This window comes from Hermetia illucens, chromosome 1, assembly GCF_905115235.1.
Source record: "Hermetia illucens chromosome 1, iHerIll2.2.curated.20191125, whole genome shotgun sequence".
In the NCBI taxonomy this organism is placed as follows: domain Eukaryota; kingdom Metazoa; phylum Arthropoda; class Insecta; order Diptera; family Stratiomyidae; genus Hermetia; species Hermetia illucens.
This window is the reverse complement of record NC_051849.1, coordinates 198,222,880-198,235,617: the sequence shown is the minus strand read 5'-3', so window position 1 is coordinate 198,235,617 and position 12,738 is coordinate 198,222,880. Positions and strand designations below refer to the sequence as shown.

General features: G+C 43.3%; 1 protein-coding gene across 3 annotated transcripts in view; it reads right to left on the bottom strand.

The window, feature by feature from the left end:
- LOC119661708 (serine protease inhibitor 28Dc-like) overlaps positions 1-8,283 on the bottom strand; it is a 47,813-nt gene extending 39,530 nt beyond the window's left edge. Inside the window, exons 1-2 of one of the 3 annotated variants that reach the window (XM_038071162.1) lie at positions 8,207-8,283; positions 7,732-7,818 (exon numbers count right to left, since the gene is read on the bottom strand). The gene's annotated coding sequence lies outside the window, so the exon portion shown is untranslated. Of the gene's footprint in view, positions 1-7,731 lie in introns of all 3 variants that reach the window. The other 2 variants (XM_038071161.1, XM_038071163.1) reach the window with 2 other exon arrangements.
- Positions 8,284-12,738: the final 4,455 nt, after the last annotated feature.

The window sequence follows — 12,738 nt, the reverse complement described above, 5'->3', positions numbered from 1 at the left end:
AGATGTGCAGGTAAACTTATTGTTATGCAAAAATCAAAATAAAAAAATCAATATTGGATATCTAACGGAATCTGGAGAATTTCAGATGAAATGTATCTAAAGTAAGTTTTCATGTTTCGGTAAATAAATTTGTATACTCAAGTTATTAACATATTTTTTATTTAATAGCTTACTTGGTTAGCAAGTCTAGAGAAAGAAAGATATATTTATCTGAATTGGCATCATTTGGTTCCATGTTAATTTTTTTGTTAATCTGCGCATAACAAAGCAGGAGAAAAGTAGGAGAAAAAGATAACTGACTTATTTGTTAGTATCTAATTGTTTTCTATTTATTTTCCTGCGACAGCCCCTAGTGTGAATGCATATGAATTTGTATTTTAAAATTTTGAAACGGTTAAGATTGTAAGTGTGCAATTTAGTGGAACAGGACGGTGCAGCGTAGAGCATGCAAATCGATCTTTTATTCACCTGTTGAGATGCATAAATTATCAGAAACTTTCTTTGATTTATTAATTTGTATCAAAGTCATTAATTTCGCTTTTTTCATCGCTTTGGGGAAAAATTATCACCACTCGCTGTCACTACGGTGTTTTGATAAAAAAGTTTGACCATTGTTGGTGATTTGGTGAAACATTGGAGCTATAGGATTATATTTGTCAAGCACATTGAACCTATCCGAATTTACCATATGTATTTATGTATATATCTATATTTTAGTACAGGGTGCGTACGGTATTTGAGGACTTGCATATATGTGGCTATAATTTCCCGAAACCATTAGTTCTTTTGCTCTTTTTCAGATAAGACATGGAGAATTACAGCTTAACTCAAGAAATGAAGAAACATGTGTAAACACAAAACCTTATTAAAATCGGTTTACTGTCTGTCTGTCTGTCCGTCACACCCATTTTTCTCGGAGATGGTTACAGCGATTGCCACCAAATTTGGTAGAAAGCTGGGAACTGTGAACACTCACGCATACTGTGAGTTACATCCTTTTACGAGGAATTTAAGGGGGGGGGGTCCATATACACGCAAAAGGGGGGTGTACATTTTTTTTTCATCAAATATGCTCGGGTTGGGTATCAAATTAAAGGTCTCAGTTAGTACTTTTCGTAGCCGGTCTTAGTGTTGACATTTGTTGAAAAGGTGGGAGTGCGAGGGAGTTGAAAGTTATCATTCCTTTAAGGAGGGCATTCTCAGAAATTACAAAACCGAAAAATCTGAAGAAAATCAGAAGGCTGTCACTATATGATGCCTGGGCTCCGAAATATCTTCCATACTGATATCTACACAAATAAAGTTAATAATAGTATGTTACTATAATTGTTATTAATTGGCTGCAACCCCCCCCCCCCTTAAGTTCATGCTAGCACCAGGAAATATAGGATAAAACATAGAGTATGATCTCGCCAAGTTTGGTGAAAATCGCATTATTACTAACAAAGTTATAATACGTCAAAGTTGTCGCTTCCTTGCAAATTCAAGACTATGAATGTCAATATCATCCGAAAGTGGATATTCTCACATAATATATGCATATATTACGTGCTACGTACTAAGAAATATACAAAACCTTTCGTATCTGAAGGACCCTTCAAAATCAATGAGGGCCCTTACGACGATAGTTTATGTCGAAGCAAACACGGGAGCAGCGAGTTATCCAATCAAAACGCCTAACAAAATTAAATACCCTGAAGCGCCTGAGATGTTATAGTTTTTTTCTGATGAACAAATTTTTGACCAAGCCTAAAAGGCCAACCGCAGAAATGACAGATGGCTCTGTTACGATCCTACAGAGGTTCCTGTTGTCATGCACACAAAGTTTCCAGCTACTGTTATGGTTTTGGGTGTTGTGAGCAACAAAGGACATGTCATGCCACCTCACCACTTCACTCAAGGACTTCGAGTGAATTCTGCTGGATACATTGAGGTTCTAGAGATATTATGGAAACCTTGGATTGATAGTGTCCGCAGTGAAAGCCCATACATCTTTCAACAAGACTCTGCTCCTTCACAGAAAGCGATGGCGACACAAGATGGGATGGCTGAAAATTTCCATGATCACATAACACCGAACTTATGGCCGCCAAGCTCACCAGACCTTAACCTTCTGGATTATTATTTATGGGGCGTTGTTGAGCGTGAAACCAACAAATATCCTCATAACACTATTTCTTCTCTGAAGGCTGCAATTAATACCATTCGGGCATGTAATCGTTTCCGGACCCAGATCCAGGAGTTTATCGATATATAATAAGTTAATGCTGTGTAAAGAATTCGTCAAGTTTCATTCATTCATGTTCAAACTAAAAGCTAATTAGTTTTACTCTCAAGTTGTCCTCAAATACCGTACGCACCCTGTATATACGTACATATATATATATATATATATATATATTTGAAAGTATGATGCACATCTCTTTTGGATTCTTTTGTGTATCTAAGACAGTAACATAAGCAAGAAGACTATATGCAGCAAATTCAACTCCCAGCGCATTGTTCGAAATTTTTGATGGAGAAAAATCATTGCACATATTTGGCCGTCAGCGTACAGCGCGTCTTCTAGCTTTTTTCTTCACGGCATGTTCTCCGGGAAAGGATGAATTGCTCTACTAGGGACGGAAAAGGGGGGGGGGCGGTAGGAATTAACTCCTTTAAGTAGGTCTTCTTTCCTTTATTCGCAGCACTTGTAATGGCATCTCCCTCGCCTTATTCAGTTTTTTAGTTTTTGTTCCCTGGATTTGATTGTGCCCAGCAGCATTTTTACTACCAGCAATAAACCTAGGGTTGTCAAAGGCTAGTATAGGTCTCAATGCGAAACGTGCATTGGTACCTACGACGAAGCATAAAACCTGGGAAACGTCTGCTGAATCAACACGAACTGCTCTACTACCAAACCCTATCTCCACACCCACGTAGCGCTCGTTGGGAGTTTTTTCTTAACGAAAAGCGGCGGACGGAGAAGGATGAAGGCGAGTCTCCTGCGTCTAAGAACGGGACCTACACGGAAAACTAAAGTTACGAAGCCACAAAGGAAGCATCAGACTAGATTGACAACACAATGACGAACCCGTCAACGAAAACGGAATAACGATTTGCGAGTTTTCTCATGGACCGTTCGCTCCTCATATAGATCGAATGCTGCAAGCAGGTAGTCAATACCCCTTTACAATATGACGCTGATGTATTGCTCAGCGCGGAAGAGGCTAAGACGAGCTGATGCTTAGATCCGCAGAGTAGGAGAGTGGGAAAAAAGAATTTCGCTATGAAATCAACAAGCAGAAGGCACGGTGCTAGCAGGGGCTAATCAAAAACGTAAATGGAGAACCTTGGAGCCTTGGGTATAAGCTAGTTACCAGGAAACTCGGTGCCCATCGCAGCGAAGATGGACTTGTCCTCCCCATTCGGACTGAAGCTGCCGATGAAGGAGTGAGCACTGAGGAATGCTCACTCTTCCATACAAAGGAATAAAAGAGGGCGATCCTGTCCATGAAGAACAAAAAAGCACTAGGACCGGACAATATTCCCAGCGAAGTATTGACACTCGTATGTAAATACAAGCCGAGCTTGAGCTGAACATAGATTCTCCTTACCCGTGGAGAAAACCGAAGTCATTGTGCTGACCCAGGAGAGAGTTCCCACAGTCCTCTCTATTCAGGTGTATGAAACCATGGTCTTGTCGAAGCCGGCGATTAAATACTTCGGCATTATGATAGACACGAAGACGTGCCTCTTTGAGCAGATTCGCAACACCGCAGACAAGGCTGTGGCTAGAGTGTTTCTGATGTCCAATGTCCGAGGCAGCTTATCCAACCTCCCATTTACGGTTCCGTAGTATGGGACGACTTCCTCCGTAAGGAAATGTACTATAAGCGCCTAGAGTAAATACAAAGCGAGGGGCTCTGTGAGTTGTGTCTGCCTATCGTACTGCCTCGAAGCCAGCTGCAATGGTGATCGCTGGAGTTATTCCGATCGCTTTTCATGCTGCCGAGCGGGGGCTTATATATCTCAGAAAAGACGAGGGAAATAAGGAAGCTGTCCCTTGCGCAAATAGTTCGCATGGCAGCAATCTTGGCAAAGAGAACGAGAGGTCGGTGCACCGCGCACCTCATAAAAGATGTTCGGTCGCGGTTCAACCGAAAGCGCGGTGAAGTTGACTATTACCTAACCCAGTTGCTCGAAATCTAAAATCCTGGGTATTTTTAATCTTACCTGCACACAATCGGAAAATCACGGTCGCCCACCTGCATTTATTGCAAAGACGTGATGGATGTTGCTTGCTACATCTTTTTCATCTGCAGAAGGTGGGAGCGCCTTGCGTCCCCGGACAGCATAATTGAGGCCGAGTGGTACGTTAGATTCAAGGCATTCTTAAGGTGAAAAAGATGGAGATGGATAGGTGAGATCCCAGTGTAGCTGAGCCTCCCTGGATCGGCAAAGTTTTGCTCCCATACTAAATAAGCCGGGTCAGAGTCCTCAACGCTTCAGGTGGGGATTTTAGCCAGTAGTCTGTCTGCCTGAGACAGAAGTCCATTTTTTCCATGAATTTCGTTTGGGTCTCCGCACTGCACTTCCGTACCAACTACCAATATTATTGCTATTCAATCTATATTAGAGTAATGAGTGAGCAAGTGGTTTTCACTTTTGTAGCGCAAGGTATTACTACAAATTTTCTGATGCGAGAAGAGATGAAACTTTCAAAACACATTTGTGGATGCAACCCGGGGCTCAAACTCTCCCCAAAAACCGCGTGTACAAGGAGCAAAAAAATTTTTCGGAATGGCACGATATGGTGGAAAATCAGAATCATGCAGTTAGGGAGCCTTTAGAGGAAGACCACCTCACCGTTGACGAAATAGTTTCTTTAGTAGGTCTAAATTACGGAAGTGTAGATTCCATCATCAGAGTGGACTTGGGATTCTCAGAGATCTCAGCAGTAGCTAGAAGGGACTATTTTAGAGGGCTTCATAATTATATAATGGCGCCCAATGTGGGTTTAAGAAGGAAAATTCAACAACCAGGTATAGTTTGGCAGCCATCTTTGTACCGTTGTACCTTCGGCAAAGCCTAGGAATCGGGGAATGGTAGTAGACTTCGAGCTCTACGAAGGACACGTTGAAAATGTCTGCGTTACGTGCGTTATAAGACGCAGGTTGCTAGAGGCGGAGCAGTCCAACAGACCCGAGGAGAGTTATAAAATGAGCATAAATCCAGAAGAAGAAGTTTTTCTTAAAGATCTTGAAGAAGAGGGAACGGGTGAATTTACGTTGCACATTATTAAGGGCAAGACAATCACAGTTACGGGAAGGTGACCAGAGCATGGAGCAGTACTCGAGGGTATTCCTCACGAAGGAATTGAAAGGGGCTAAATAAGGTTGGATGGAGTCACAATCAGAGGAGGAGCGCAGTATAAAGCCTGACAATTTTGCTGCTCGATTAGTGACTTCAAGGCAATAGGTGTCGAAGTGGAGCTTATTGTCGAAAGTGACTGCGAGATCTTGAGTGGAATTTAGGTATGATAAAGTATATCCTTTAAAAGCGCTGGAGAAGGAATTGAGTGAGGATTTAAGCAAGTAGAGTGACAGTTTGTGACGTTTAGCGCTAAACCATTGGCAAAGCACCAACGAACCAGAGTGTCTAGGTTAGATTGAAGGGAAACACGGTCCATAGGCGACGATATAGCTGAAAGCAGTTTAACGTCGTCAGCATAGAGCAAACAGGGCAAGTAAGAGGGAGGGAAGTCTTTGATAAAAAATAAAAATAATAAATAATAATAATCCCTGATGGACGCCAGAGGAAAGAGAGTAGGAGCAGGATGTGCAGCTGTCAAAAGCGACGCAGCAGGATTGGTTTGAAAGGTAAAAGGTAAGCCATAAAACAAGTGGTATGAGAATGCTTGGAGACGAGAGTTTGGATAGAAGTATCTTGTGATTTACAGTGTTGAAGGCTTCAGCAAAGTCAGTGTATGCACTTCTTGCCGCGAATGTAGAAATTTGGTGACCAAGTTAGTAAAGTTGAGCAAGTTGGAGGCAGTGGATCTACGCTTTATAAAGCCATGTCGATCTTTCACTATGTGGTCGCCAAAGTGGGCGGAGAACCAGTCGGTGACATACCTTTCCAAGATTTTGGAATAGGAGGAGAGGAGGGTAATTGGACAGTAATTTTCGGCAACAGTACGATCGCCACTTTTGTGAATGGGTATGATGAAAGTTTCCTTTCTCTTCGAGACTTTTGTTGAAAATAAAGGAGGGGAGAAGGGAGATGGACTCACCAGTTTTAAGCAAAAAGAGGCTTGGAAGACCATTATAGTCAGGGTGGACATTGGCATCAAGTTTGCCAATGGGGCATCCGACAAGGAGAGGGGTTAGAAGGGGAATGGTAGGCGATGCAAGGTAGGCTACATTCAATAACGGGAGGGAAGGGAGGGAAGGAAGGGAGGAAGGAAGAGAACATAAACTGAGGAAAAGTAGCGGCATAGTAAATCACAGGATAGTTGGGGGGAGTTAGCTGAGTAGCCAGAGAATTTAATGGATGAAGGGGATAGCTGGGCAGGACAGCGGGAGTTGCGAATGTGGGATCAGAAGGTTTCCCCGCTTTAGTGAGTTTTCAATACTGGTCTTACGTATTCGGGACTTACCTATTAAAGATTTGATCGAAGGACGAAAAGTTTTGAAAGTCAGTATAGGTTCTAGAAGACAGGAACTTCTTCCCCGCAGTGTGTTTTTGACAAAGTTTTTTTTGTGGATTTCAGTAGTGAGTAAGAGCGCAAGCACTTAGGAGAGGAGGGGGCGTAGGGGACGAAGGATCAGATAAAATGGCGTAAAAGATGTTACTTAACAACTATTACGGCACTACCGCCGGTTGCCTTACCAAGCGCAGCGCAGTCTCTATCACAACGAAAGGCAGAGTAACCTTCGAGGAGGTCGGAATCTAAAATCCTGTCATTCAACTAGGTTTTAGAAATGCAGATGACGTGATGTTGGAATGCTAAGGCAGTCGAAGACGAAACCGTCAGTCAACTTTTTCGTTCTTTTAAGGCGGTCAGTTAAAAATGCGACAGTTTGGTCCTTAGACGCCTTACATTTTGATAAAATAGTGTAAAGGTGTGGGAACCATTTAAGTTCGATGACGTATGCGGGCGGGCCGGACATTTTCACGAAGCTTAGTCCTCTGATAAGGCTTGATTGGACGATAGCATCGAAGTTGTGGGGATATGTCACTTTGAAGGAAGCTACGCATCGTTCGTCAGCTTCACACATGAGAGAGGTGACAAAGTTGTGTTGGCTTTGCTTCTGATATAAGCCAGAATATCGTCGGAATTGATGGAGCACGCTAGCCTCGACACGAATGGAGAGCTTCTTACTATTTTCCTGTTAGTTTTTCAAAGGTATTATATTATGTTTTGCCATTTCCAAGACAACCTTTTCGCTGAATGGAAACGTGGGGTTCTGACGTAAGGCTGATTTTGTGTAGGCATAAAGGGCTGGCAGTGATAATATATTGCTATCTGACAATATATATGAAAGGAATATATGCCAGTTATCGAATGTATTTATTTTCTGGGGTTAGTTTTTAGTAGTTCCGGTTCATTATCGCGTTTTTATCTAATGTTGATATTACTGTTGCTAGCAAAATGGTACCCAGGTTTCTTGCGAAGTGGTTGCAAATGCTTAACATTAGTATTCAGGATACATAATAGAACAATACGCAAACATATGCTAAACTTACATGTCGACTCTGATAATTCAAAAATGTCGCATCTATCCCAAACAAGTTTCGTTACTTTTCGAGTCCAAACAAGACGGAATATCGTTCCTACAAACAGAATTGACAATAATCTAAACTTTCAACGGTTACTGAAGGTCAAAAACCGCGATACGATTTTGATATGCGCATGTTAAGAAACGTGAAGGTCAGCACTTATACATGATACAGAAGCAGCACTAATGCAGATTACTGTAGTCGCGATCCGAACTTAACATGGGAAGCCGGTAACCAATAGGCACAATTATAGTACGTTCTACTATAGTGGATGGCAAATGCCTGTATCTTTATTAATGCACAATTAACGCACAGCACACCAGTTATCGGTTGAAATCACTTACACTTTCACGGATGGGCGCCTGCAGGGTTATTAAATTGTCGAGGTGTACACCTAAAGATTGCCCGTACTTATTTCAGGTTTCATGAAATAGATAATTACCTTATGTTGCAAATTAACCGGCGATAAACCGAACTGAAACGACTGTAGCCACAATTCTGTGCTGAACAAGCTTCGTGAATAAACTGAATCTTGAATAAATCCCGTCCGAGACTATATACAAATCTATTGGACCGATTCTCACCAGTAAAAGATACGAGCAGCGATGTCCACCGAAACTCAGTTATAAAAAGTATCGGAAAACTCAACTGCGAAAAGTAACACTTTTTCGAGAATCGAACTCGATTAGTCATGGTAATTTATGTTTTTGATACCATTGAACATCGTTTCTTCTACGAGTATTTTCTGCTCCACATAACAGCTGGTGAGGACGAATTCATCGTTAATTAAAGTTTAATTTTGATAGTTAGTTAGTTTAGTTTACTGGGGGGAGCCGCAGCTCCGAGCACTCAGTCCATTGTTAGGCCCATTATACTATTCCGCCTACGGTGTTCGCAGGCTTTAGCGAATCTGAGAGCATTCTCCAGAGGCAGAGAGTGGGCAGATTCTTCATTGAAGAAAACCTTGCTAAGGTGTCTTCGTCTGAGATCTGAAGATGCCGGGCAGCTGCATAAAAAGTGCAAGGCCGTCCCGTCTCCTCCTCCTCCTCACATTGGCTGCACATAGCCGGAACCACTACCCCAATCTTTTCCATATGGCAGTTTAAGGAGCAGTGTCCCGTTAAAAGCCCTACTAGGGTTTTCATGTCCCACTTCTTAAGGGACAACAAAAATGCCGCTCTAGTGGCCCTAGGCTCTTTCACAAGGATTTTCGCTTGCCAGCAAGAGTCCCAATTTCTCTACTCGGCTGCGTGAATCCTTGCAATTTCACCCTTCACAGTAGACTTGACAATAGATGGTCGCATTCCAAGAGCTGGTTCTGGCCCCATCAATTGGATCCAAACTTTCGGCGAGTCAATCTGTCAGCCTCCTCATTACCGGCGATGTTAGAATGCCCCGGCATCCACATCAGGAATGTTTCGTTCAGTCGGCCAGGATTCAGCAGCACCTGATGACCACTCCACACCAACTGGCTTGATATGTCGTTGCCAGTTAGTGCTGATAATGTCGGAAGCTATTCGAATGGTGCGACCCCTCCACTTTTGTCGCAGACATTCTTCTGCTGCCAATGAAATGGCATATATATCCGCCTGGAATATGGTCGTCATTTTTCCGAGGGGTCGGGCCAGTTCTATAATGGGATTCTCCGAGAACACTCCTACGCCCATCCACCCTCCATGATTGGCCCGACGGTGAAGATTAATTTTGATAACAAAACGCATCCAAAAAGAGAGAAACTTCGTTCATGTTTTCACCCATCTGAGGTGATGTTTGTCTACATAGCTTTTTCATTACCACTCCGTAAATTCCCTCAAGGATTGAAATCGGCATCCTCACATAACTACGTGAAGCCGTTGCTGTTGGTTCTTCACCTGACCTTATTTCCACTGCCTTGCAATTGTCTGAATACTTCTTTTCGACCGTTGCTACCGGGTTTTTCTCTGAGCCTCTGAAAAACTTTTCTTTCCCTAAAACATACAGTATCACGATTTTAATTCTCCATTAGTAGTTGGGGGTTGGCAATTGGGGAGCATTGCCCTTGTGGTTTCGTAATTTATAGGGTAATCCGGGTGACCTTTTCAATAGCCAAAAGCTGACGGAAACATATATTGGTCTCGAGTGACACAGAAAACATGTCCTCTTCAAAAGCCTTCATCATCCATCCAAACAGCCAATTTGCTATTCCGTGGGACCTTTTTTCAAACTCGATTCCGCCTTGATCTTAATGCAGATTGCCTCTTGGTCACTATGAGTAAAGTGCTGACTAATGTGCCAAACGATGCTCGTAAATAACGTGGCACTCGCATAGGTCAGCCCAGCCCTCCTTCTCAGAAACTGTATGAGTTCCAAAGTCCCAATATTCACAAGGACTATATGCAGCTTCGCAAATGCTCCGAGTAGGACACGTCCCAAGACATTTATTATGTGGCGGCTCGACTCCATTGCCACAAATTAAAATTTGTTGTTATAGTTATAGATCGAGTCAGTGCACTTTCTGAAGAGCTTGATCTACGCAAACCCACAGGCAGGACTTGTTTATTCTCTGACTCAAGTGCCACCACCATGATTCTGATCGATATCTGTTTCATCTGGAAGGACTCATATGAAATGACTCTTACCACGAAGCTTAACCGGAGATTCTTTGTGCCATGAGAACGGGGATGGCTCTCTGAGAACATATTCTCAGGGAGAAGTTGTACTCTCCTATCTTTATTCTTCCAGTTTGACAAGTGCGGTTTGGTGTTGTTGGTTGTTTGGTTTTTGGTGCTGACGTTGCCTTGCCTTCTTTGATGTCTAGTCCAAGATCTCGCCCCGTTTGTACGTCTCGGGTCGTTCTTCTCATAATGTCGATGTCGTCAGCATAGGTCAGTAGTTGGGTGGACTTAAAGAGGATCGTGCCTCTTGCATTTACCTCAGCATCACGGATCACTTTCTCGAGAGCCAGGTTAAAGAGGACGCATTATAGAGCATCCCCTTGTCGTAGACCATTGTTGATATCGAATGGTCTTGAGAGTGATCCTGCTGCTTTTATCTGGCCTCGCATATTGATCAGGATCAGCCTAGTCAGTCTTATCAATTTCGTCGGGATACCAAACTCTCTCATGGCGGTGTACAGTTTTACCCTGGCTATGGTATCATAGGCGGCTTTAAAGTCGATGAACAGATGGTGCAACTGTTGTCCATATTCCAACAGTTTTTCCATCGCTTGCCGCTCAGAGAAAATCTGATCTGTTGCTGATTTGCCTGGAGTGAAGCCTCTTTGGTATGGACCAATGATATTCTGGGCGTGTGGGGCTATCCGGCCTAGCAAGATAGCGAAGAATATCTTATAGATGGTACTCAACAACGTGATACCTCTATAATTGCTGCATTGTGTGATATCTCCCTTTTTATGTATGAGACAGATAATGCCTCTTTGCCAATCGTCAGGCATTGATTCGTTCTCCCACACCTTGAACACAAATTGATGAATCACTTGGTGTAACTGATCGCCTCCATATTTAACCAATTCGGCTGTAATTCCATCGGCTCCTGGCGACTTATGATTTTTTAGCCAATGAATTGCACGGACTGTTTCTCCTAAACTTGGTGGTGCCAGTATTTGTCCGTCGTCTTCAGTTGGCGGGACCTCCAACTCGCCGATGATCTGGTTGTTTAGTAGCTCATCAAAGTACTCAACCCATCGCTCCAATATGCCCATTCTGTCGGAAATCAGATTTGCCTCTTTGTCTCCGCAGGGTGAGCATCGAGATGTGTAAGGCTTCATCCTGCTGACTTGTTGGTAAAACTTACGCGCCCAGGTTTCCTTTTTCCGTCTGTGAAGTCGCATCTCGCTCGACGGAGTTCGTGATAAGTCTCAGCGCGTGCCCGCGTTCTTTGAGAATGCAACATTACTCGGTATGCAGCATTCTTCCGTTCCGTTGCTAACTTACATTCATCGTCAAACCAACCGTTCCGAGTCCTTTTGCAGCTGGGGCCAAGTATGTTTGTGGCCGTATCCATGATAACGTTCTTCAGGTGGTTGTGAAGATCATTTGTTGATGCTTCATCTCCAGGTCCTCTGTTGACTGCGGTTATTGGGTCATCCATTTCCCTCTTATAGGTGTCGCGGAGGACTGTGTTGTGGATGGCTTCAGTGTTAACTCTCACCTGATTGTCAGAGGGGATTGTAGGTGATGTCGTAATTCGAGCTCGGAGCACCATGCCAAGGAGATAATGGTCCGAGTCTATATTGGCCCCCCTATATGTTCTGACATTCATCAAGGCTGAGAGGTGGCGGCGTTCAATTAGCATGTGGTCAATTTGGTTGCAATCCGTTATCATTGGTGTCTTTATGTAAGCTATGGGAACCAACGTATCGCCTGAATACTGTCTCCGTCCTTACTTGACTGTTGAAATCGCCAAGTATGGTTTTGATATCATACTTGGGACAGGCTTCAAGGGTCCTGTCAACTGCCTCGTAGAAGGTATCTTTCTCTGACTCTACAGTCTCCTCTGTAGGGGCGTGAACGTTTATGAGGCTTATATTTCTAAACTTACCTCGCAAGCGCAGAGTGCATAGCCGTTCGCTTATATTTTCAAAGCTGACAACAGCAGGTTTCATTTTTTGGCTGACTAAGAAACCTACTCCGAGCACATGGTTTACTGAATGACCGCTATAATATATGGTGTAGCGGCTCTTCTCCTGGAAATCGGTCCCTGTCCAACGCATCTCTTGTAGCGCTGTTACATCAGCCCTATATTGGGACAGAGTATCGGCTAACTGCTCATCAGCTTCATCTCTGTACAGGGAGCACACGTTCCATCAGAAAATGCGCAAATCGTTATTCCGTTGTTGTTGCCTGGTTCGTCATTGTATAATCCGTCCAGCCCGAGGCTTCGGTTGTGGCTTCGTAACAGGTTGTTTTCCATGTAGGGTTGTCAGCCCTACCCAACTCAAACTGGAGGACCAGTTGGTAAAATTTGTCCCGTTTT